We start from the raw sequence: 26647 nt of genomic DNA on the forward strand, positions 1-26647 counted from the left end.
GCTTGCCAAATGGTCTTTTTCTTCTTAGCTAGGAATTAAGGAGAGAACACGCAATTTAGAACTTTCAAGTAAATCAAAGGGAAAAGCAGTCTTACCTCTTTTTTATGTGGCAGAGAACGTCCACAGCACGTTCCTCCTGGTCCGCTGCGTGAGCTGCTCGGACCGTTTCAGCACCCGGACAGCTCCTGAGCTTATAGGGAGCCGCCGCGCCTGACTCCGCACTGCCACACTGACGTCACCGGCTCAGCCACAAACCCGAGCAGAGGCGAGCTTCTTCAGAGAGAAAATAAGCACTTTATATATCTTTAAAAAAAATAAAAAAAAAAAAAAGTTGCATGCTTACGCCACCTGTCTTTTTGTGGCAAAAACTGCAGTTTCCTTTTTTTTCTTTTATCAAAATCTTTGAGGCTTGAAATAAAATGCTTTGCACAATTTCCCTTAGAAAGAAAAATCCATCAGATAGACATGGCTAATTGCAATATAATCTCGTCTGTGTTCTAATAGCTTGTGATAGGGTTTCCTATTGCTGTTGCTGTTGTAATCGTCTTTATAAGAAAGTTTTACAGACAAGGACTTTTTTTTTTTCCTTCAGTGGTCACAAAGAAATTACATTACCATTCCTCAGTATGCTCCAAGAGGAACAGAAGACACATTATGAATATGAAATCATATTTTATATCATAACCACAAGCAGCATTGTTTTTAAAACCATATTTATTTGAATAAAAAAGGTTTCTCTTTTTTATGTGAGTTACCTTTAAGGCTCTAATGAGTTGGAATTTTGCTTTAGAGCTTCAATATAATTTTGAAGTGGGTATTTCTAAGGTCTCAGGTCTCGTAATTGATAATTTTATATGAATCTGTTGGCATCTTTTACAACATTTGATCTCAAAAAGGGAAGTTCAGCAGTTGAAAATACTTCCAATAAGAAAAAAAAACATATTCACTGTTTGAGGAAAGTGTGACACATATGTAATTGTAACTCATTTGTAACTAAAAGGAAGTTATACTGTGAATATTTTCCTTCTCCAGTTGAATCAGATGAATTGAATACCTTCCATAAATGTGACCAGTTTAGGGAATAATATAATACTTCCAACTCCAACCTCTCAGACTTGTAGTTCATAATCATTCCTGTGCTTTACCAGGTAACCTGATTATATATTTTAATAATTTATATAAGTCTAAATTTTTAACTTCATTTCATTAAAGATATGATTCTCCTAAAAACAGTATATTTTGAAATATACTTTAAGTATACAAAAGAATCTTGCTGTATAAGAGACCCCTTTTGTCTCTGTTAAATGAATAATCAACCACTGATTTATCCATTCAGTAAGTTGTAATGCCTACTAAGTGTCAGATACAAAGATGATGACATATATATTTGTATGTATATATATACATATATATATGCTCTTTTTTTCTTTTGAGGATCCTTTGGCCTGGTGGGGATGAACGACAAACAGGTTATTTTGATTTGATATAAATTGGAAAGTACTAAGAAAGATGTCAGCCAGAACAGACAGCAGGGAGCATGGTTCAATCTAGAAATTCGGTGAGGGTCCTGGGAAAAGAAGACTGAGCTGAGATTTCTCATTACCAGGTTTTACTTAATGATTTCTAACGACGCTAGGTAAACCACAATACTATTGAACTCCTCAAGGAAACAGAGATAGTTTAAAACCTTAGGAAAAAAAATAATCTTGGGAAAAGTAGCCCTTTATTCTCTCTCTTTGATCTCCTGGTAAAGCTATTTGATTCCTCATGAGTGGTAGACTATCATTTGTGGATTCACATGGAACTCATACAGGCTTAGACTGGAGTCCTGTGGCCAATTTGTCTAATCTATTTATGCCTCATAATGGGATTTTAGAGCAAGGTTAAGCGCTAGGTTGAAGAGACCTGTGTTAACAAATCTCATTTCTCAAGCACCACCTCAATGAAATCAGCTCATTTGCAGACATCTTTGTTAGCTTTACACACATGATAACATTTTTTTAAATCTTGACAAAGATAAGCCACTCTGAGTTTCATCTGATTTGCTTTCCAGTAGTTCTGTGTGGCCAGTTGAACTAACCAGTATCAACACAGCCTCAGAAAATTCCACAAGGTTACTCTTAGAGGGTTGAGTTGGTTCAGCAGAGGTCTCAACAACACTCAAGGAAGTCACTCTTTTTTTTTTTTTTTTTTTTTTTTACAAGAGGAATAGGTTCTGGGATGTAATGCACAGCATAATGACCATAATTAACAATATTGTATATTTGAAAATTGCTAAGAGAGTAGGGTTTTTTTGAATTTTTGAATTATATTTTATTTATTTTTTTATACAGCAGGTTCTTATTAGTCCTCCATTTTATACACATCAGTGTATACATGTCAATCCCAATCGCCCAGTTCATCACACCCCCACCACCCGGCTTTCTCCCTTTGGTGTCCATACGTTTGTTCTCTACATCTGTGTCTCAATTTCTGCCCTGCAAACCGGTTCATCTGCACCATTTTTCTAGGTTCAACATATATGCATTAATATACGATATTTGTTTTCTCTTTCTGACTTACTTCACTCTGTATGATGGCCTCTAGATCCATCCACGTCTCTACAAATGACCCAGTTTCGTTCCTTTTTATGGCTGAGTAATATTCCATTGTATATATGTACCACTTCTTCCTTATCCATTCGTCTGTTGATGTGCATTTAGGTTGCTTCCATGACCTGGCTATTGTAAATAGTGCTACAATGAACACTGAGTGCATGTGTCTTTTTGAATTATGGTTTTATCTGGGTATATGCCAAGTAGTGGGATTGTTAGATCATATGGTAATTCTATTTTTAGCTTTTTAAGGAACTTCCATACTGTTCTCCATAGTGGCTGTATCAATTTACATTGCCACCAACAGTACAAGAGGATTCCCTTTTCTCCACAACCTCTCCAGCATTTGTTGTTTGTAGATTTTCCGATGATGCCCATTCTAACTGGTGTGAGGTGATACCTCATTGTAGTTTTGATTTGCATTTCTCTAATAATTAGTGATTTTGAGCAGCTTTTCATGTGCTTCTTGGCCATCTGTATGTCTTCTTTGGAGAAATGTCTATTTAGGTCTTCTGCCCATTTTTGGATTGGGTTTTGTTTTTTTTTTAATATTGAGCTGCATGAGCTCTTTATATATTTTGGAGATTAATCCTTTATCCATTGATTCATTTGCAAATATTTTCTCCCATTCTGAGGGCTGTCTTTTCATCTTATTTATGATTTCCTTTGCTGTGCAAAAGCTTTTAAGTTTCATTAGGTCCCATTTGTTTATTTTTGTTCTTATTTCTATTACTCTAGGAGGTGGATCAAAAAGATCTTGCTGTGATTTATATCAAAGAGTGTTCTTCCTATGTTTTCGTCTAAGAGTTTTATAGTGTCCAGTCTTACCTTTAGGTCTCGAATCCATTTTGCGTTTATTTTTGTGTATGGTTTTAGGGAGTGTTCTAATTTCATTCTTTTACATGTAGCTGTCCAGTTTTCCCAGCACCACTTATTGAAGAGACTGTCTTTTCTCCACTGTATATCCTTGCCTCCTTTGTCATAGATTAGTTGACCATAGGTGCATGGGTTTCTCTCTGGGCTTTCTATATTGTTCCATTGATCTATATTTCTGTTTTTGTGCCAGTACCATATTGTCTTGATTACTGTAGCTTTGTAGTATAGTCTGAAGTCAGGGAGCCTGATTCCTCATCTCCATTTTTATTTCTCAAGATTTCTTTGGCTATCCGAGGTTATTGTGTTTCCATACAAATTGTGAAATTTTTTATTCTAGTTCTGTGAAAAATGCCATTGGTAGTTTGATAGGGATTGCTTTGAATCTGAAGATTGCTTTGGGGATTATAGTCATTTTCACAAAATTGATTCTTCCAATCCAAGAACATGGTATATCTCTCCATCTGTTGGTATCATCTTTAATTTCTTTCATCTGTGTCTTACAGTTTTCTGCATACAAGTCTTTTGTCTCCCTAGGTAGGTTTATTCCTAGGTATTTTATTCTTTTTGTTGCAATGATAAATGGGAGTGTTTCCTTAATTTCTCTTTCATATTATTCATCATTAGTATTTATGAATGCAAGAGATTTCTGTGCATTAATTTTGTAACCTGCAACTTTACCAGATTCATTGATTAGCTCTAGTAGCTTTCTGGTGGCATCTTTAGGATTATCTATGTAGAGTATCATGTCATCTGCCAACAGTGACAGTTTTACTTCTTCTTTTCCAATTTGTATTCCTTTTATTTCTTTTTCTTCTCTGATTGCCGTGGCTAGGACTTCCAAAACTATGTAGAAAAATAGTGGTGAGAGTGAACATCCTTGTCTGGTTCCTGATCTTAGAGGAAATACTTTCAGTTTTTCACCATTGAGAATGATGTTTGCTGTGGGTTTGTCATATATGGCCTTTATAATGTTGAGGTTGGTTCCCTCTATGCCCACTCTCTGGAGAGTTTTTATGATAAATGGATGTGAATTTTTTCAAAAGTTTTTTCTGCATCTGTTGAGATGATCACATGGTTTTCATTCTTCAATTAATTAATATGGTGTATCACATTGATTGATTTCAGTATTTTGAAGAATCCTTGCATCCCTGGGATAAATCCCACTTGATCATTGTGTATGATCCTTTTAATGTGTTGTTGGATTCTGTTTGCTAGTATTTTGTTGAGGATTTTTGCATCTATATTCATCAGTGATATTGGTCTGTAATATTCTTTTTTTTTTTGTAGTATCTTTGTCTCGTTTTGGTATCAGGGTGATGGTGGCCTCATAGAATGAGTTTGGGAGTGTTCCTTCCTCCACAATTTTTTGGACGAGTTTGAGAAGGATGGGTGCTAGCTCTTCTCTAAATGTTTGATAGAATTCACCTGTGAAGCCATCTGGTCCTGGACTTTTGTTTGTGGGAAGATTTTTAATCACAGTTTCAATCTCATTACTTGTGATTGTTCTCTTCATATTTTCTATTTCTTCTTGGTTCAGTCTTGGAAGGTTACACCTTTCTAAGAATTTGCCCATTTCTTCCAGGTTGTCCATTTTATTTGCATAGAGTTGCTTGTAGTAGTCTCTTAGGATGCTTTGTATTTCTGCAGTGTCTGTGGTAACTTCTTCTTTTTCATTTCTAATTTTACTGATTTGAGTCCTCTCCCTCTTTTTCTTGATGAGTCTGGCTAATGGTTTATCAATTTTGTTTATCTTCTCAAAGAACCAGCTTTTAGTGGATTCTGTTTGCTAGTATTTTGTTGAGGATTTTTCCATCTATATTCATCAGTGATATTGGTCTGTAATTTTCTTTTTTTGTAGTGTCTTTGTCTGGTTTTGGTATCAGGGTGATGGTGGCCTCATAGAATGAGTTTGGGAGTGTTCCTTCCTCTGCAATTTTTTGGAAGAGTTTGAGAAGGATGGGTGTTAGCTCTTCTCTAAATGTTTGATAGAATTCACCTGTGAAGCCATCTGGTCGTGGACTTTTGTTTGTTGGAAGATTTTTAATCACAGTTTCAATTTCATTACTTGTGATTGGTCTGTTCATATTTTCTGTTTCTTCTTGGTTCAGTCTTGGAAGGTTATACCTTTCTAAGAATTTGTCCATTTCTTGCAGGTTGTCCATTTTATTGGCATAAAGTTGCTTATAGTAGTCTCTTAAGATGTTTTGTATTTCTGCGGTGTCTGTTGTAACTTCTCCTTTTTCATTTCTGATTTTATTGATTTGAGTCCTCTCCCTCTTTTTCTTGATGAGTCTGGCTAATGGCTTATCAATTTTGTTTATCTTCTCAAAGAACCAACTTTTAGTTTTATTGATCTTTGCTATTGTTTCCTTCATTTGTTTTTCATTTATTTCTGATCTGATCTTTATGATTTCTTTCCTTCTGCTAACTTTGGGTTTTGTTTCTTCTTCTTTCTCTAGTTGCTTTAGGTGTAAGGTTAGATGGTTTATTTGAGATTTTTCTTGTTTCTTGAGGTAAGCTTGTATAGCTATAAACTTCCCTCTTAGAACTGCTTTTGCTGCATCGCATAGGTTTTGGGTCATCTTGTTTTCATTGTCAATTGTCTCTAGGTATTTTTTGATTTCCTCTTTGATTTCTTCCGTGATCTCTTGGTTATTTAGCAACGTATCGTTTAACCTCCATGTGTTTGTGTTGTTTACGTTTTTTTCCATGTAATTCATTTCTAATCTCATAACGTTGTGGTCAGAAAAGATGCTTGATAGGATTTCAATTTTCTTAAATTTACTGAGGCTTGATTTGTGACCCAAGATATGACCTATCCTGGAGAATGTTCCGTGCGCACTTGAGAAGAAAGTGTAATCTGCTGTTTTTGGATGGAATGTCCTATAAATATCAATTAAATCTGTCTGGTCTATTGTGTCATTTAAAGCTTCTGTTTCCTAAATTATTTTCATTTTGGATGATCTGTCCATTGGTGTAACTGAGGTGTTAAAATCCCCCACTGTTATTGTGTTACTGTCGATTTCCTCTTTTATAGCTGTTTGCAGTTGCCTTATGTATTGAGGTGCTCCTATGTTGGGTGCATATATAATTGCTATATCTTTTTCTTGGATTGATCCCTTGATCATTATGTAGTGCCCTTCCTTGTCTCTTGTAACATTCTTTATTTTAAAGTCTATTTTATCTGATATGAGTATTGCTACTCCAGCTTTCTTTTGATTTCCATTTGCATGGAATATCTTTTTCCATCCCCTCACTTTCAGTCTGTATGTGTCCCGAGGTCTGAAGTGGGTCTCTTGTAGACAGCATATAGATGGATCTTGTTTTTGTACCCATTCAGCAAGCCTGCGACTTTTGGTTGGAGCATTTAATCCATTCACGTTTAAGGTAATTATCGATATGTATGATCCCGTGACCATTTTCTGAATTGTTTTGGGCTTGTTTTTGTAGGTCCTTTTCTTGTCTTGTGTTTCCCACTTAGAGAAGTTCCTTTAGCATTTGTTATAGAGCTGGTTTGGTGGTGCTGAATTCTCTTAGCTTTTGCTTGTCTGTAAAGCTTTTGATTTCTCCATTGAATCTGAATGAGATCCCTGCCAGGTAGAGTAATGTTGGTTGTAGGTTCTTCCCTTTCATCACTTTAAGTATATAATGCCACTCTCTTCTGGCTTGTAGAGTCTCTGCTGAGAAATCAGCTGTTATCCTTATGGGAGTTCCCTTGTATGTTATTTGTCGTTTTTCCCTTGCTGCTTTCAATAATTTTTCTTTGTCTTTAATTTTTGCCAATTTGATTATTATATGTCTCAGCGTGTTTCTCCTTAGGTTTTTCCTGTACGGGACTGTCTGTACTTCCTGGACTTGGGTGGCTATTTCCTTTCCCATGCTAAGGCAGTTTTCAACTATAATCTCTTAAAATATTTTCCTTTCTCCTTCTGGGACCACTATAATGTGAATGTTGTTGCGTTTAATGTTGTCCCAGAGGTCTCTTAGGCTGTCTTCATTTCTTTTCATTCTTTTTTCTTTATTCTGTTCCACAGCAGTGAATTCCACCATTCTTTCTTCCAGGTCACTTATCCGTTCTTCTGCCTCAGTTATTCTGCTATTGATTCCTTCTCTGTTTGTTTGTTCTTTAATTCTTCTAGGTCTTTGTTAAACGTTTCTTGCATCTTCTCGATCTTTGCCTCCATTCTTTTTCCGAGGTCCTGGATCATCTTCACTATCATTATTCTGAATTTTTTTTCTGGAAGGATGCCTATCTCCACTTCATTTAGTTGGTTTTCTGGGGTTTTATCTTGTTCTTTCGTCTGGTACATAGCCCTCTGCCTTTTCATCTTGTCTATCTTTCTGTGAATGTGGTTTTTGTTCCCCAGGCTGCAGGATTGTAGTTCTTCTTGCTTCTGTTGTCTGCCCTCTTGTGGATGAGGCTATCTAAGACGCTTTTGCAAGTTTCCTGATGGAGGGACTGGTGGTGGGTAGAGCTGGCTCTAGCGGGCAGAGCTCAGTAAAACTTTAATCCGCTTGACTGCTGATGGGTGGGGCTGGGTTCCCTCCCTGTTGGTTGTTTGGCCTGAGGCAACCCAACACTGGAGCCTACCTGGGCTCTTTGGTGGGGCTAATGGCATACTCTGGGAGGGCTCATGCCAAGGAGTATTTCCCAGAACTTCTGCTGCCAGTGTCCTTGTCCTCACGGTGAGACACAGCTACCCTCTGCCTCTGCAGGAGACCCTCCAACACTAGCAGGCCGGTCTGGTTCAGTCTCCTAGGGGGTCACTGCTCCTTCCCCTGTGCCCCAATGGGCATACTACTTTGTGTGTGCCCTCCAAGAGTGGGGTCTATGTTTCCCCCAGTCCTTTCAGAGTCCTGCATTGAAATCCCGCTAGCCTTCAAAGTCTGATTCTCTAGGAATTCCTCCTCCCTTTGCCGGACCCCCAGGTTCGGAAGCCTGATGTACGGCTCAGAACCTTCACTCCAATGGGTGGGCTTCTGTGGTATAAATGTTCTCCAGTCTGTGAGTCACCCACCCAGCAGTTATGGGATTTGATTTTATTGTGATTGCGCCCCTCTTACCATCTCATTGTGGCTTTTCCTTTGTCTTTGGATGTGGGGTATCTTTTTTGGTGAGTTCCAGTGTGTTCCTGTTGATGACTGTTCAGCAGCTAGTTGTGATTAAGGTGTTCTCGCAAGAGGGAGTGAGGGCACGTCCTTCTACTCTTCCATCTTTGTTCTGTAAGGAAGTCACTCTTGATCAGGCTAGTGCATATATGTGGAACTAAGCTTTTTGGCAAGGACCAGAAGCTATAGTTCTTCCAAGGCCCCATAGTCAACCTCTTTCCTGAGAATGTCTTTAATCATCCACAATCCATATAAAACCTCATTCAAAAGCTCCAAGTAGAAGTGAGATGTCAGGAGGCAGCCCCTGGGATGGACTGGCTCCATCAGCTAAAGGAGTTGGAGAGCTATGAGCCATATGTGAGTAACTGAATTCTTGCCTACTATAGACTATGATAAACACCTATAATTTACTGAGTTCCATTATGTTCCAGGCACTGTACTTGGAGCTTCAGCAACCTAATTTAACCCTCATGTCAACTCTAATAGATAGTTATTTTTGTCTCCATTCTGCAGTTGAAGAAACTGAAACTCAGAAATAACTAAATTGGCTACTGTTTCCTCACTCATAATTGATAGAGGTAAGATTTTAACCTAGTTCTTTCTAAAGGTGTTTCCATAATAAAGACTATGATTTAGGCACTCTGCTAGGTGATAGGAATACAGAAATGACCATGGCATGGATCCAATAATTAAAGATCCAAGTTTAGAATATAGTCACTTTGACAAAATTCCTCAGGGGTTGTCCCAATTGTTTCTCCTGGTCACTGCTCAGACTCCTATCTGTGGCAGCAAAAATGGAAAACAAGAGTCTACATCAGATCACTTCCTTGATGCTATGGGGCATATTATAATGTGTTCCAAATAAGAAAGTAGTTCTTGAATTTGGAAAATTCTATTCAGTGGCCTGTGTTTTACAGATTTTTCAGTGAATTATATTTAGTATATCTCTAGAAGTCATTAATTTTTTGCCAGTACTTATTTGTTCTAAAGGAAACTATTTTCTTTAAAAGAAATCTATTTGGAGAAGAAGTTAAAGTGCATTATGCATAGAGAAAGCAAACTTCATGTTGATGTGAAATCTTTTAGAGCATGTATATTAAAGATAACATAAATCTTTTTATCACTAAGCTTGAGGTAAGATCTTTTTAAACGTTCTTCACAAAATTTTAATTTTCTGGTAGGTCTAAACTGGCAATTATCTTTGCCTCCAAGAAGCAAAGCTCTATATCTTGGACATTTTCAAAGTAATTATGTCCTGTGTTATGATAATGGTTTTTACTAAATTAGCTTGCATCCTCACCGTGGTGCTGTTGAGATCAAGCTAATCATTCACAACTTAAATCTAAATAATTAGAATGGACTAATTTCATTTTATGATCAGATTTTCTTAAATCTTAATCATTTTGTCCTTTGTTATTCAATTTCATATTTCATTTAGACCAGATTCTGATGTTTCTATCATTTGTACATGCAATCTTCTGCCTTAGTAATCCTTCAGTTTGAAAATATCTCTCTTCCACTCCATTACACTTCTCATTTTGTTTCAATTTATATGAAAGCAATTAAGATCCAGAAGGCCAATACATCTGCCTTCTCCTCTTTCTCTCCCCTCTTCTGACTCTAACTTCCTCCCTCAACCTTCTCTCCCTTGGAAGACAAGACTTTCACGGAGGATCCGGTCTGCAGCATATGTGACCTAAGGTCCTCCAGCACTTGCCAGGGGATAGGGGTGGTCTGCCCTGGGATACTTTTCATTGCTCATTCCTCACCTGTTTTCCTCTCTTCCCTTATTTTTATTTTTCTTCTTTATACTCCTTGTTGACTCTTTACCACCCTGATGCGTTGCTTCCAAAATTTACTTAAACTCGTTTCTTTTAGAGTACAATTTTTTTATTAATAGATATTCTTTCCTAACATAGATGACTTTTTAAAAAACTCACTATCAAAGAAGAGTAAAATGTTTTTCCACTTCCCTTGCAAAAGCAGAGCCTGTCAGAGAACATATAAATCAGAAATTGGTATACTTAATACTGTAACTACCTAGTTTTCCAGACAAAATCATTAGTTTCTAAGAGGCCTTGGACAATGGCTGACCAAAAATATATTGTGTTGAATTGAGTTAACATTTTATTATTTCTACTGTCAAAGCTTCACACACTCCATTTTGGAATTTTTTAATCCTTTCGAAGTGTCCTTATGCGAATGAACTGCCTTTATTTGTCTGAGCTTCAAGCACTGCTAGCAAATTATGTTTAAAATTCTTTTAAGAAAAATTTTCTTTCATTATAGGGCCACTCTATGTTTTTCTGCTCTTTCCCTTATTTTGTAAAACATTTTCTAGTATTTGAATTAAAATTTTAAATTATACATAAAGAAAAGTAAGCTACTTATAATTCTAGTATTTGTTTATCCTTTGTAATTTTTTTGCTCTTCTTATCAAGATACCACATTACTGGTGGCCCTTTATGGACTAGATAACATTTAAGGCCCTTCTAACCCTTGGACCCTGTGCCTCTTTTCTTTGTGAAATGAGGATCAGCTGTGAAATTATTTTTGCATTTGTCTGCTAGGTACTAAAATATGATCTTTCTCATAAACCCTCAGTGAGAACCACTTAAACCAAATAAATTTAGGCTTTCTTCTCCATTGCCTTTGGATTCTGGAACCATCTGGTGCTTGGAGGAAGAAAAAGTAACATTCTCTTAATCTAATACCATGCATGTTTGAGCATCTGATCCTTCAGTGGGCTTTGGGAGAGCGAAGTTTGTGCACTAGAAGTTAATTACTTTGCCTAAAACAACATTGAATGTCTCAATCTTTCAAGTTCTTCTGGCATAATTGTTTTATGAATAAACACATTCAGGATTTACATGCAAATGTTTTAATAGGGATATTTTCTGTTTGGAAACAACCCAACTACATACTCTTACCCCTCCTTTTAATAAGAAGTCCAGTAAGATGTAGGAGAGTCTTTAAGATCAAAGTTTAGCATTATTACAGTCAAGTTTAGCATTTTGTGTCCGGGGCTCCCACTGCCTTACCAGATGACTTTCACAGTTCACTTAGCCTTTGCATAGATTTTAGAGTGTTGTTTTGATAAACTGAATATATCAGTTCTAGAGATAGGGCACTTGCATATATAATATAAGGTAGAGAGCTGAAAACAGTCTCCTAAAACCTAAAGCCTTCTCCCCCAAATCCAGCCATTGTGTCTGTATTCCACATCACAGTCAATTTTTTTCTTGGATTTTTTGCTCCAGAATTTAGTGCACAAGTCAAATCATCTAACTACTTTGACACTGAAGCTGTTTGAACTATAAGTGGAGTGATGTAAAGTACATGTTAGAGCAGAGATCCTCAAAGTGTGGTCCCAGATCAGAATATCAGCATCACCTGGGAACCTCTTAGCAAAATATTCTCTCATGGACCACATATCTCTCCTGGTTAGTACTTATTACAGTTGTAATGCAACATTCGTTTGGGAAATTCTTAGATTACTCTTTTCCCAGTTGACAATAATCTCTTTGAGGACATGAAGCCAAGGATCCTTTCTTCTCTTACCCTATACCCAAAAGCCATCCAAACCAACCTTAAAAATAATAACATCTACAAATAAACATATCAAGCCAAACAAATTCTCTCCGATCTCTTATCTCCTTCTCAATGGCATCACATGATTAATTATCATCTCTGCCCCTTGGTTTCAACCATGGAATCATTATCTCCTCAGCTCATTCCTGCACTTTCTCCCTCTCCACTCCTTTGCCCCTCTCCTTTCCCCAACCATTGATAAGTCTTCCCAGTTGCTCCTTTCTTAATCATCCATCCATTTTCACATCCTCTTATATCTGGTTTTTCTAAGAATCTCTCCCCAGCAGGAGATTAGGTTTATCACTAATCTCCTTCCACACATGTCCTTTTCCTCCAGGAAATTAGGTGTTTGCATCTTAAGGAAAATAATTTCTATTTCTAATCTGAGCCAGCACTCAAGAAATACTGTTGACTGAATGACTGGAGTGTTTGATTTAAAACAAAATCAAACAGCCAATTTATATTAATTGCCTACTAAGTACAAACCATGGGGCTTAATCCTTAAAAACACAGTAGCAAATTATCTTTCAACATTTTTCTATTATGAGTCTCCCCTGCTTAACTGATACCAAATAAGTTAACTTTCCATAGTCCAAGGTTTTTCACTGATTTTTTTTCTTAATGCTCTCCCAAACCTCTCCAGTCTCACATCCTTAGGTTTTCTGTTTCAGTTGTGTAAACCTTTCTACCAGAAGATATATTTAATCTCTTCAGACCCATTTTCATTCACATCACTCTCCTTGCTCGGAAAACGGTCTATCCCTCTTCCCTACTATTTTGACTCTTTAAAAAAAAATGTTTGCAGTTACTTCATTTATTAGAGCATAGATTTTTAACTTGAGGTCCATTGAATCTCATGAAAGGGAATATAAATGTTTATATGTATATTATAGTATGTTTTTTAATCAGGCAGCTCCAGAGCCGTATACAGACGCTCAAGTGAATATGCGACTTTAATTTTTTTTTTTATTGTAGCTCTTAGTACTCTTCACAAAATATTTCTGATTCTTCCTTCTTCTGAGCATATGATAGAATTAAACTTCTTGAACTCTAATGATGGGGTGGCACCCTATGAAAGTTCTAGCCTGTGAGCCAGAACGGACATATTACAGAGTTCACTTTCCTTCACCACAGCAACAGGCAAAGTTTGAGATAGTGGCTGCTCACATAGCCTGGTCCCTGAGTGACAGCCAGCAATGTTCAGAGTTGCCTTCCAGACCTTTCATGGCCATGCAGTGTGAGCAAGAAATAAAGTTGTTTTATTGGTTTGGGGAGTGTTGTTTGTTACCATCTATAACTTAGCCTGTCCTGACTGATACAAATATTGAAATCAACTGGTTTGGGACATTATTGTAACTTGAATGTCTATAACCTTGCAGTCATAGACTTACTCAGAGAAGAATGATGAGATGAATTTGCAATGAGGATCTTGTCCTGCTTTTTCCTGGACTCCTGTTCTCAAAGGAGCCAATCAGATGCATCTATGTTTCCCAACGTATGGAAAGCATATCCACAGCACTATTGGAAGTGATTTTATGCCAGGTGTAGGCATAGCATCAAGTAATACTGAATGTCATAGTCTGAAATGTATTCCTTGCACAAATTTCTTGGTTATATAAAGAAGAAAATTTCAATTGAGGGCTAGTCTGTTTTTATCACTTTTCTAATACTTGGAAATCTTCCCTTTTTGGTCTTAGGCTCAGAGTTCTCTGTAGGTTGTAGGGTCTAACAAGACATTTATTAACAACTTTATATTTGTATTGACTTTATGGTTTGGGTTGCCTCCTATTTACGTAGGTGATAAGTTTTTCAAATTGAAGCAGTGATACCTCCTTATATTTAAGCTTAACAAAAGAAGAAATTATAGAACAAAATTTTCTATATTTTTTCTTAAATATAGAAAATATATATTAAGAAAATAATAGTACTGATAATGCTTAGAGATAAAAATAATCCTTTGATTGACAATTTTTTTGGAAATTTTGTGTTACACTGTAGTTTAACCTTCAGTGAGGTTTAGTCCTCATTTTTGGGTCCAGAACTTTTGGTGATATCATCACCAAAAGTTGCCCTCCTCCTCTTCCCATCTCTGAGAATGCTATATTCAGTGACCAAAATTTTGTTTTTAATTTAAAAAATATTTCAGTTCCACAGTAAAACTTGACTCAGAACAGATTCAACAGGCAGCAGTTACATATGGCAGAAGATAGACTGCTGGGCTTCTGTCTGACTGTGTGGCTTCAGGCAAATCACTCAACCTCTCTGGGCCCCGGCTTCTTCATTTGTCAAATGAGGGTACTATGACCTAGGCTGAGGGCCTCAGACAGTTGTTGCAAGAATCCAGTTACATAATAGTTGTAGAAATGCTCTGGAAAGTTTGAGGCATTCTGCAGTCAGGCTGCCTAATTAGTATTCACCTCCCAATCCCTGGGAATTCACTGAAACCGAGCTTCCGATCCCTGAATTTTAAGACGGTAACCAAGCAAAGAAATCATTTCCTTTATACCAATGTGATTAGAATTGATTTTTGGACGCTGCTTCAAGGCAAGTCATTTGCTACCTCGCCTCAATTAGAACGAAGAGAAGAAACGCAAGTGTTTTCGTAAACGCTGGCGGCAAGTTCCGCTCTCCAGCCGGCGGAGGTGGAGTTTCTTCTGGGAGGCTACTGCTGGCACAGGCAGCCTTGACTTCAGCCCGGCGTGGCGTCAGACGGTTGAATCGAAAGTCAAAACACACACGGCTAAAGGGAGTAAGACATGAGTCATGCTTTGCTGGGGTTGAGAGGCAGATCTGAATGAAAGCGAACACTTCTTTTCAGGTCCCGGCCGCCGCCGCCTCAGCCCAAGGCCAAGTTCACGGTTTAATCATCAGCATTTCCGCACAGCCCAGCAGGAAGGGGCACAGTGGAAGCAATTTTCACATTATGCCTTCACAGAGGCGCGGCCGTTCATTACATTCATCCCCGGGCTCTGTCCTAATGAGACTCAGGAACGAGGCTGAAAGGTCATGACACTTTGGTGCCTTTTCCTGATGGGAGAACTAAAGGATGCTGATGAGGCAGACAACGCAGCAGCTGCGTTTCAGAGGCACCAGGGACGGCGCTCCACCCGCAAACCCCGAAATGACTGCCGTCCCGAAGGCTCCCGGCCATCTTGGCGGCCGAGGCAATTAGAGTGTTCTGAGTGAACGAGAGGCTTCAGAGTCCCTTTTGGGCTTTTATTTCCTGACCTCAACTCTGAAATCTCTAAATTGCCTGTGTTTGTCTCGCTAGTATCCATCAACCGAAGTAGGACTGGGGGGTCTTTTGACAGCAGCAATCAAAACGCAAGCAGATAAAATCCTGCTTTTCTCCCACCACGGTGAATTCCTTCCCTCTGAACTATGCTTCATTACTCTTCATCTTAGCCAAAAGTCAAGAATCATTCATCTGTTAAAAGGAAGGAGAGGCAGTTAATGGGCAAGTTCTGGCGCCAGGCTGCCTGGGTTTGAACCCTGCCTCTGCCGCTTACCGGCTGTGGAGGCCTGATCAGGCTATTCTCTTGTGCCTCTGCTTCCTCCTGCATAAAACAGAAATCATGATATTAGGCACCTCAGAGGGTTTTATGCAAATTCAACCAGAACAATAAGCATTTAGTAAACATAGTACCATTAGTAGTAGTAGTTACTAGTATTATTAGCAAACATTTACTGTATATTTTCTTGCTGCCAAGCATTGCATTAGGTATCGAGTATAGAACATGAATAAGATTCAGGGGCTGCCCACATGGAGTCTAGTGGGGAAAATGGCTTTTGGGGAAACATCTATACTTAGCTAAATGTAATGGGCTGGGGAAAATGTACACACAAGGAGCAGTGGGTGGAGAGAGACCACAGTTAGTTCTGCATAGGAGGGCTGGAGAAGATTTCGGATAGCAGGGAAATATGAACTTGTCTAAGATGGTTTGAAGCTGCCAGGAGAATAGAAGCATTTGCTTGGCCTCAGCCTCCCAAGCAGTCTGGATCTTTACACAGAGCTTTCTTCAATTGTCTAAAGAGCAGGCTGGTCCCATACTCTGCACGTGACCCACAGGGTATGTGGCCATTCTGGAGCCTCGTCTCTGGGTCCAGGGTCTCTTTCCCCACACCTGTGCTTCTCCAGAAGACACTGCATGTTCCAGGGATTACCTGTGTCTCCCAAACCCAAAGACAATAAACCCAGTACAAGAATGAGTCTATTTTAAGAATAAGAAAGGCATTGCCAGAAGCCAAGATTTCCTCTACTTATCAGAATATCCTCCTCTTTGGGCCTTGGAATTGTGATCTCATAGTTTTTATCAAGTAGCCACAATAGAACACTGAGATAACCACTTTTCAGGTATTCTCGGATGAGAAAAGGTAAAGTACATACCATACACCAATATGGATGGCTCAGAATTTGATGGATACAGTTATTGGTTGCAAATGACATCTACTCTGGAATTCATAGAATACAGCACAAGTCTTGTTTTGTTTTTCTTCACAAATCCGATCAAATCCAATCCAATAAGTATTTATTGAATTCCTACTATATGCCAAATACTAGGGATACTGCTATAACTGTGATAAAGGGGGCAGAAAGCCATAGAAACATACACAAAAAGATAAAGTAGCAAAATGAAGGGTATGGTGTAGTGAGAATAGCTAATGTTTATTAAGTTTACTATGTGGCACACACTTGGCAATTACTGTATCTTTACAACTAACCTATAAGGTAGGGAATATTATATGTTGAACTCTCTGAAATTATCATTTTTTCGATAAAAAATTGTTGAATATAGACAATATTATGCGATTCAAACTGATGCCGTCACTATTTTCTTGATGAAGACAATGAGGCTCAGAGAGTGTCATGAAGAGACACAAGTGACCTGTGTTCAGACTACCTGGGTTATATATCTGACTTTACCACTTATTGTTTCCTATCCTTACAAGGACGCTGGGAGGATTAAGTGGAAAACTGTAATAAATGCAAAGTGTCTGGCATATTGTGAGATCTTAATGCTTTTTTCTTCTATTACAACCAGCCCCTGCTTAAGGCAGAAAAAGATAAGAAATAGACTGACCCCATTTCCTAGGCAATCAGGGGACTGGGGTTGGAGACTGGGCTTCCTGGTACCATGGGCTGAACACCAGGTCTGACCCTGCTTGCGCCAGGTCCCAGAATCTGGAAATATAGAAGCACGTGAAGGTAGCATTTCAGCACAAGGCTAGATTGGAGCCAAGAAAAATCATCCTACATCAACCATGAACACCAGGGAACTGGACGAGAGGAAGGGTTTGAGTTAGAAGTTAAAGGAGCAGACTCTGAAAGAGGGGATTCGGTGGTGAGTAGAACCTGGAGAAATCAGTGAGTTCAAGGTCAGGAAACTGGAGAGGGAGGGCTTTTGTTGAGTTTCTGGAGACTTGGGATGAGCCTGCCAGGTCTGATTAAAGTGAATGCTGAGAAGTTGACAAAAACTACTGGAATGGAGCATGAAAAGAATATAGAGAGTAAAAGAGTTAACGTGTCAAGAGCAACCCATTGGTGGTGTCACTGATGGTGATTTCCCAGAAGCCATGGAAATGGAAAAGCTCTCTAAGGATTCTCAAAAAACCTCCTCTACAACTATCTTCTGTTTGCTGCCCTGGGGCTAGCTGTAGATGAGAGCTGGCACCTGGCAATTATGCCAGACAGTTATAAGAACTCTCAACCCCCAGCAGAACTGAGATTACAGTTTTCACCCTCACAGTCTCACTATTTCATCCCACCCAAAAATGTGATTATTTAAGCGAAATAAATTTGCTTGAGAATTTGGTGACCATCTTTTAAATTAAAGCGGAATTCCCACTGAACAAATTTAAATCTAATTGGGGATTGCTGGAACCCAGTTTTGTATAACTGGATCTTACATAGCCTACATAGCGAATGTGTTCTCCCTCATCCTCCCACTTCACCCCGTGAATCTTTGATAGAAGCAATTCCCTCCTTCAAGAGCCACCATTACTCAGGGGTGCCCAATCCAGCAAGATGGATCAGATTTTCATCATGCTGTGCTTGTCATCATTTCTCTTGTGATGACTTGTCACCATCAACACAAACCAAGGCCACAGAGCATATTTTTTTTAATTTAAAAAGAAATGAAGTAGTACTTGTTTGGGCGCCCTATACCTTCTTTGGCCTGACACAGGCCTGTCCCTCCATGGCTGCATTGCAAACCTCAGACCCTAGCTTCCCATGAGCACCAATCACTTTGAAACTTGAGTTTCTTGAACCCCTGCTCCCTGATTAAACTAATCTGTGATAATGACAGAAAGTGTCATTTGAGTAACCTTCCACTCATGCATTCATTCAGTCATTTGCTCATTCATCAAATGTTTATTGAATTGATTGAATTATTCAGGAAGGAATGAGCTGTGTTCCCTGCCCTCTTATAGCTCACAGCCTAGTGGGTGGGAGAGAGCGTGGGTGCATGAAGGTGGATGACAAAGGCACATGCATAAATCATGGTTAGAAAAAACAGAATAAAAATACATTCTCAAGAGAGTCACAAGGAAAGGGCCAAGAAGGAGTAGGAGTTATTAATTCTCCCAAAATTCAAGAAAGGCTTCACGTATATGTTGGTATTTGAACAGGGCTTTGAAGAAAGAAAGAAATATGAGCAAGATCCAGAGTGGGGAGAAAACAGGTCTGTAGGAAAAAATAAATTTGGTTTGTCACCACGAAAACTAACATTTATTAAATGTTTTCCTGTTCCAACCACAGGAAGTTTTAAAAAATAAGTTATAATACTTAATCCTTATAATAATCTCGTGAGATAGGTATCCTTATTCTCACTTTACAGAGAAGAAACATAAAGGTGAATAAATCCAGCAAGGTTCCCAAGCTCAGGAACTTACTAAGGGGAGGAGCTGCCTGCCTCCTAACCACGCCCCTAAACTGCCTGGCATGCTGTGCAAGTCTAGCATCTTGATAGAGACCTCCCACCCCTTGGAATGCCAGGTGAAAGGGCTTGGGCTTCATTATTGTCACAATTTCTTTTTTTTTTTTTTTTTAATAAAGTGAATGGTGTGGGGTTTTTTAATTAATTAATTAATTTTATTTTTGGCTGCACTGGGTCTTTGTTGCTGCACCCGGGCTTTTCTCTAGTTGAGGTGAGCGGGGACTACTCTTTGCTGCGGTGCATGGGCTTCTCACTGCGGTGGCTTCTCTTGTTGCGGAGCAACCCCTCTAGGCACGCGGGCTTCAGTAGTTGTGGCACGCGGGCTCAGTAGTTGTGGCTCACGGGCTCTAGAGTGCAGGCTCAGTAGTTCTGGCACACGGGCTTAGTTGCTCTGCAACATGTGGGATCTTCCCAGACTAGGGCTCAAACCCGTGTCCCCTGCATTGGCAGGCGGATTCTTAACCACTTCGCCACCAGGGAAGCCCTATTGTTACACTTTCTAAGGAGAGAAAGGAAATAAATGACAACACAGGAAAACAACTTGGGCAGCTGTGTAGAGAGTTAATTTACATTATAATGAGAATGTTTACTGCCTCCAGCTTTTAACTAAGGGAAGTTCAGAGTCTGGGGTAGCCTAAATGCTGAGAGACCTCCAGATGGAGCCAGGGCGGGGGCAAAGTCAGCCAAAAGAGACTCTCCACACGTCCAGCAAAGGTAGCTCTCCACCGGAGAGGAACCCATCCCACCCTTCTCATTCTATAAGGAGAGAGAAAATCTCTGTTGCTTTGCCCAAAGTCACAGAGGTGGATTGTGGCAGAACAGAGATCCAAACATGGGTCTTCTCTCTCCAAGTCCTGTGTTCTTTCCATTGCATGACTCGCATTTAAGCTTCCCAATATTTTAACTAGAAGAGCCCTCTAGTGGGAGCTGAGCTTCCAACCTCTGCCAGGTGCCTCCAGCCCAAGGGACACCACCAGCCCAGGTGACGCTGCTGTTCCAGCACAGGTGAGACTGTCAACTGCCCCTCTTGCCCCCCTGGGCTACTTCAGGGTGCACTCCTCCACTGCCTGGGTGCCTCCCACTCTCACCCACTCATGTGTTTTCTTCAAAGTTTAGACCAAAGCAAATAATCTAGAAGTACCCAGAGAAGAGTTAAAACAAATCAGGTTGGGATGGCAGGTGAACCAGATACAGAAGATCAAGTTCCTTCTGTATTTGAAGCACAGGACTCTTAAGAATGAGAAATGAATCTCAAGACCATTGTGGAACTTACCCTTCTGCAATTTTACGATTGGACACATGGAGCTATTGGCCTTACATCTAACTTGTCCAAATTAGGTTTCACATCTAATTGCGTTAAAGTCTTGCTGATTTATTATTTGTGCATTTTTAATGGGAAAAAGCCAGTCTGATTTCAGCTCTGTGCTCCTCTGCATACCAATCTCTCATTCATTAGCTGGGGTGTCTTAGGAGGAGAGAGCGCTTCCTGACAGAGGGGCCGCTTTTCATCAAGTCATTCAACATGTTGCAAATTTGACTAAAGTAACCCCACTAGAATGCCCCTCTGTTTGCTGGGATGGCAGCTACATGAACTAAGACAGGAAGACCAGAGCTGTGCAGAGGGAGCTGGGGCACTGGCTCAGGCTGTGCTGTAAAGCAGGGGGAAGCAGGCTGCACAACAGGAGGTGAGCAGCGAGCAGGCAAAGCTTCATCTGTATTAACAGCTGCTCCCCATTGCTGGCATTACCACCTGAGCCCCACCTCCTGTCAGCATTACGGCGAGTTGTATAATTATTTCATTATGTATTACAATGTAATAGAAATAAAGTGCACAATCAATGTAATGTGCTTGAATCATCCCGAAATCATTCCTCCCTTCCATGGAAAAATTGTGTTCTATGAAACCAGTCCCTGGTGCCGAAAAGGTTGGGGGCCGCTGCTGTAAAGGTGGCCAGGCAGAGCAAACACAGGCATGGTTGGTCAGCTGTTTGTCTAAGGAATTTCCATCTGCTGGATGAGGTATGGGTAAGTCAGTGATATTCCACATCAGGAATGTGCCAGAGCTAATGGTGATCCTAGTATCTAGAGGGAGAGCAACAGGATCAACTTACACAGAGGAGGGCTCTGCTCATATCCAGGTCAAGAATGAGAGACCAACCAAGCAGATGGGGTATGAATTCTTGACCATCGCCTACTGAAAATCCTTCAGTGGCTAGCCACTGCTCTCAAATTAACATCCTAATTCCTAACACTGCTCACCAGTTCCTGTGGAGCCCGCCCCTGCTTGTCTCCCAAGCTTGACCTCTTTCCACTCTAGTCTTACCTTTCTGTTCCTCAATCATTCAGGGCTTTCTGCCACCCCAGGACCTTTGCACATGCCATTTCCTAAATATGGAGCATATCTCCTAAGCCCTCCTAATTAACTTCCATTCAGTGTGTAGCCTTCCCTTTACTCATCATTTCCTATCAGAAGCCATCCCTGACACCCCAGGTTAAAATAGGTTCTTGTTTCACAGACTCTCAAAGAATCCAGTTTCCTATTGTATTGACTATATTTTCTTATTTTCTGTATTATTGATGCTCTGTCATTTTTGGTCCTGGAGAGACTGCCCCTTTCAGGGATAGCTAGCTCCTAGAGACAGTAAATGACTCCCCTTGGAAGCGTGCCTTTGATATAGAAACCAACCAATCCAGAGCCTACACCCTACTGTCTCCCTCATCAAACTTTCACATACCAAATCAGTATTCCCCCTGCATTGGGGTAATTTAATAATCACCCTATAACCAGGTACTGGGCAATTTGGGACCTCCCATCCAAAGCCCACCAAAATTATTCAAATTGTTCAACCCTAAACTTGCTCAGAATATCTACCTTGCCTCTCCCCATTCCTTCCAATCAAAACCCCAATAAAGTCTCTGGGCCATGCCCTGCCCTTTCCCCTTCTCTGCTTCCTGACTGACCCTAATCCTTCCCCATGTGGCCCTTCCTGGCATGTGGTGTCTCTGTTTTTAGGGATCTGTGAGTATAAACTTCTTATACTTATGAAAAGATTTTTTCTGTTGTTTTTTTTTTATATTTATATGAGATGATGGATGTTAATGAAACTTACTGTGATAATAATTTTGTGGTAGATGTAAGTCAAATCGTTATGCTGTACGCCTTACACCTATACACTGTTATATGTCAGAAATATCTCAATAAAACTGGGGGAGAAAAAAACCTTCCTTCAAGACAATCTTTTCCAAGTCTGCTGTCTTACCATACCTGATGAAAACATATCCTGGGTATACTTGAACCCACTTACTGTCATAGGACTTTTCTTGGTCACTCCTGGGATTCCTCCACTAGATTGTAAGCTTCCTAAGAGAAGGTTCCATATCTGTCTGCGCTTCCTTTTGTTTCCCAGTGCCTAGCTTTTGAGAGATGCTCTAAAAAAAAGAACCAACATCCTAGTCCCAGGAAAAGAACTTGCAAAACTACACAGGAAGAATGAGGCAGAAAGCTACGCAGAGCTCCTCCAAGACAGAGAGGCTTCCAGGTGAGTGGCAGTAGGACCAGCCCCAAAGCCCGTCAACTGGTGAGATAAGCCTAATTCCAGTTATTTTGGCTCACCGGTCTGTAGGTTAAAGGCATCAATGACTTGTTGAGAGGGTCTGGGGGCTTGGAGAGGCATAGTCAAACTGACGGTTGATCAACATTTTAGTATGCTCTACCCTGGGTGAGCCTCCATAGCCACTAACCTCACCTGAGGATTTCTACCACTGGGGCAACATGAGGATGGTAAAATTATGCATGAATGAGGGGGCAGGACATGGGGGCTCCACTTTGCCAAGGAGAAAGTCATAAGTAGTCAGGAACTTCCTTTATGTGTGTATGTACGTGTGTTTATTTTGTATTATTTATTTAATTCTTATTGCAATATAATTGAGATATAACATTGTATAAGTTTAAGGTATACAAAGTGTTGATTTCATACATTTATCTATCGCAATATGATTACCACCATAACATTAACAAACACCTCTGTCACATCAGGTAATTATCATTTCTTTTCTGTGGTGAGAACATTTAAGATCGAGTCTCTTAGCAACTTTCAAGTATGTAATACAGCACTGTTGATTATAAAAGGAGTTTACTTTTAATATTTGTCTGAAAGAAGGCATCTGTGTTCTCAGCAAGCCCTTAGGACATTGCAGAGTGTTTTTGGAAATATGGCCGTTCCACTGATGCCCAAGGGCATTTAGGAACACAGTCTGAGTGATGGTTGACATAGCTGTAACTGCAAAATAACAGCGTTGATAGCCAACTCCCAGGGCTTAATCACAGGATGCAAGAGTGTCACTGTTGCTTCTTGCTTTCTCTTTAAAATGCGTCACAGAGGCTAAACATACATCCTGTGCATTTCTTTGGAAGCCCCTGCTCTGCTCTCTGACACAGCATGTCCAATTAGAAGCCCAACATCCAGCACCTCTGACCCCATCTGTGGGACGCAGGCTCCCAAGCTCCGGATTCTATTTCCAGCCTCAGAGATGATGAGCCCAGGGAGGTGACGCATCCAAACACGTCGCTTGTTTTCTCTAATTGACAGCCTGAGAGCATAACATCAAATGATCCTCTCTCCAAACCCAATTAAGGAGCTTGCCTCTCCTGGAAGGCAAGTTTTTTTGTTTTTGTTTTTTTTAAATTCCCTTTTATCCCCATTCTCCATTCCCAAACTCCTGCCACCTTCCCATAGGCAAGCATACTAATATGTTTAATGTTTATCTTTTTTGTTTGTATTCTTACAGAATGGGCTTTATTGTTTTATATGCATGTATTTTTAATTTATGTGCAATGTATTGTGTCAGATGCCTCCTTGCATTTCTTGCCCTTGTTTTTCACTCATCACTGTAGCTCTTGCCCTTTGTTTTTCACTCATCACTGTAGCTCTATGGTTTAGTTGCTACGTGTGCAGCTAATCCGTGCAGTACAAACGCCCACGCCTCACCTGGCCACTGACTCAGTGATGGGTCCTCTGATGGCTTCCAACTCCCCATCATTGCAAACAATACTGCAGAAGACATCCCTGTGCATAGCCCTTTACATCTGTGCATATTCTTATTTTTCTGATGGCCAGATTGCTCTCCAGAGGCTAAGAACTCCTCTGTCTTCACATTCCCGTCCTAGCCAAGCCTTTGGCATCTTCCAGCTTCCCACTTTTTGTCAAACTAATATGTGTAAAATGTTATCTCATTCATTTAATTTGCATTTATCTGATTACTAATGAATTTGAACAATCTTCCATATGTTTGATGGCCTTTTGGATTGCCTCTTCTGGTTAAATTTTCTATTTATATCTTTTACCTATTTTTCTTTGGCGGTTGCTGTCTTGTAGAGCATGGATATTAATCCCTTGTCGGTGTTAAACATTGCAACTATCTTATCCCCTTCTGCCATCTATAAACTTTGTCTATAGTGTTCTTTGCTGAACATAAATCCTTAATTTGGATGTCATTGAATTTAACATTTTTTATCCTAAGGTAGTCATTCAAGGTTTTTTGTTTTTTTTTTTTTTTAATTTATTTATTTTATTTATGGCGGTGTTGGGTCTTCGTTTCTGTGCGAGGGCTTTCTCTAGTTGTGGCAAGCGGGGGCCACTCTTCATAGCGGTGCGTGGGCCTCTCACTATCGCAGTCTCTCTTGTCGCGGAGCACAGGCTCCAGACGCGCAGGCTCAGTAATTGTGGCTCACGGGCCCAGTTGCTCCGCGGCATGTGGGATCTTCCCAGACCAGGGCTCGAACCCCTGTCCCCTGCATTGGCAGGCAGATTCCCAACCACTGCGCCACCAGGGAAGCCCTCAAGGTTTTATTTTAAAAGATTTCCTTTACCCCTGTGTCACAAAGGTTTTTTTTGGGTTTTTTTGTTTTGTTTTTTACTATTTTTATTTATTTATTTATTTTTGGCTGTGTTGGGGTCTTCGTTTCTGTGCGAGGGCTTTCTCTAGTTGCGGCACGCGGTGAGCGGGTCTCTCACTATCGTGGCCTCTCTTGTTGTGGAGCACAGGCTCCAGACGCGCAGGCTCAGCAGTCATGGCTCACGGACCTAGTTGCTCCGCGGCATGTGGGATCTTCCCAGACCAGGGCTCGAACCCACGTCTACCTGCATTAGCAGGCAGATTCTCAACCACTGCACCACCAGGGAAGCCCCCTTTTTTTACTCTTAAGTTTGTAGTTTTCCCACTTATGTTTGGGTCTTTAATCCCTTTAAGGTTCACCTTTAGTTGTGGTATTAGTAAAAATCCAGTTTTATTTTTCTCCATATAATGAGCCACTTTTCCCAATCTCACCTACTAAACCATCTGTCAATTCCTCTTTGTTTTATGGTGCCACATTTATTGTAGTATATGAAGTTCTATATATTCATGGGACTCTTTCTCAGCTTTTCATTGTATTTCACTGCTCTATATATCTATTCTTAAATATATGCCATACATTTTAATTGTAACAGCACTGTAGGATATTCTGATTTCTGGAAAGGCTAGTATGCACTCAATGTTTTAAAGGTTAACTGAGGTATTCTTGGATCTTCCTTCTCCAAAATAAATTTTAGAGGTTTATCAAGTTCTTTTTAATGTCCAAATGGAAAGTTGAATGGTATTCATTAAATTTAAAGATTAATTTTGTGAGAATTTAAGTCATTACATCCAAGTAAATGTCTCTTCATTTATTTATATAATTTTCAGTGTACTTAGTTTAAAAGTTTATGTCTTTTTGCAAAAGTTAATTCCTAAATACTTTATGGGTTTTGTTGCTATTATAAACGGTATTTAAATTTTCATTATATTATATTTGGTAGTAGTATAGAAGAAAACTGATTGCTATTTGGAGTTTAATTTTATATCCTTAAACTTACTGAATCCCTTTGTTAGTTCAAAAAGTTTGTATGTTGATGTGATTGCATTATTTTAGATTAGTGTATATCACCTGCAAATAACAACAGTTTTATTTCTTTTCCTAAGACCTTATATCACTTTCACATGGGGCAGGACTTGCAGTGCTCTGAAAACACAAGTGCTGGTATAAGGATCTTTGTCTTTTTTCTGGTCTTATATGTAATGCATTATAGTTTCTCTATTATATATAATATTTGCCATAGGCTTTTTCCAAAGTTAATCAAGTTCAGGAAATTTCATTCTCTTCTACTCTTGTTTTCAATGCCATAATGCTTGGCTCACTTATTTTTAAATCTTTCATTTCTCATATTATTGCATTATTATTATTGGAGTGCATAATCTGCTAGATATCGATCGTATAGAGTTTTCTCAAAGACACCATGGTAGCTACTTCAGTCATGCTTCCCCAATCATGGTATTTGGGAGGAAAGGTCAGGTTTTAACCAAAAAATGACTTCCAACTAAGGACCCATTGATGGTTGATTATGTTCAATGCTAAGTTGAAATTGAGGGAAATTCAAGAGGTGGGTATAAAGCCATCTCCTTTCAGTTGAAGAGCTTATAAACTTTCTATGGTGTCACGACTGGAGCACTTGATAGATTTTA

The 26647-nt window shown here is 39.5% G+C and overlaps 1 protein-coding gene and 1 long non-coding RNA gene across 3 annotated transcripts in view; one reads left to right on the top strand and one right to left on the bottom strand.

Moving 5' to 3' along the window:
• The window catches only part of SCG2 (secretogranin II), a 104652-nt gene that overhangs the window by 5373 nt on the left and 72632 nt on the right, over positions 1-26647 (bottom strand). Inside the window, exon 2 of the mRNA XM_082464649.1 lies at positions 96-303. The gene's annotated coding sequence lies outside the window, so the exon portion shown is untranslated. The remainder of the gene's footprint in view (positions 1-95; positions 304-26647) is intronic.
• Positions 7415-25055, top strand: LOC309662219. Of its 2 annotated transcripts, XR_014264593.1 has the most exons (4): positions 7415-20113; positions 22516-22647; positions 24049-24641; positions 24952-25055. It is a non-coding gene; the product is annotated as an uncharacterized lncRNA (long non-coding RNA). The 2 variants fall into 2 exon arrangements; XR_014264592.1 differs by having other exon boundaries at positions 7415-22647.

Source organism: Balaenoptera physalus, assembly GCF_965194825.1.
Source record: "Balaenoptera physalus genome assembly, chromosome: 6".
NCBI lineage: Eukaryota > Metazoa > Chordata > Mammalia > Artiodactyla > Balaenopteridae > Balaenoptera > Balaenoptera physalus.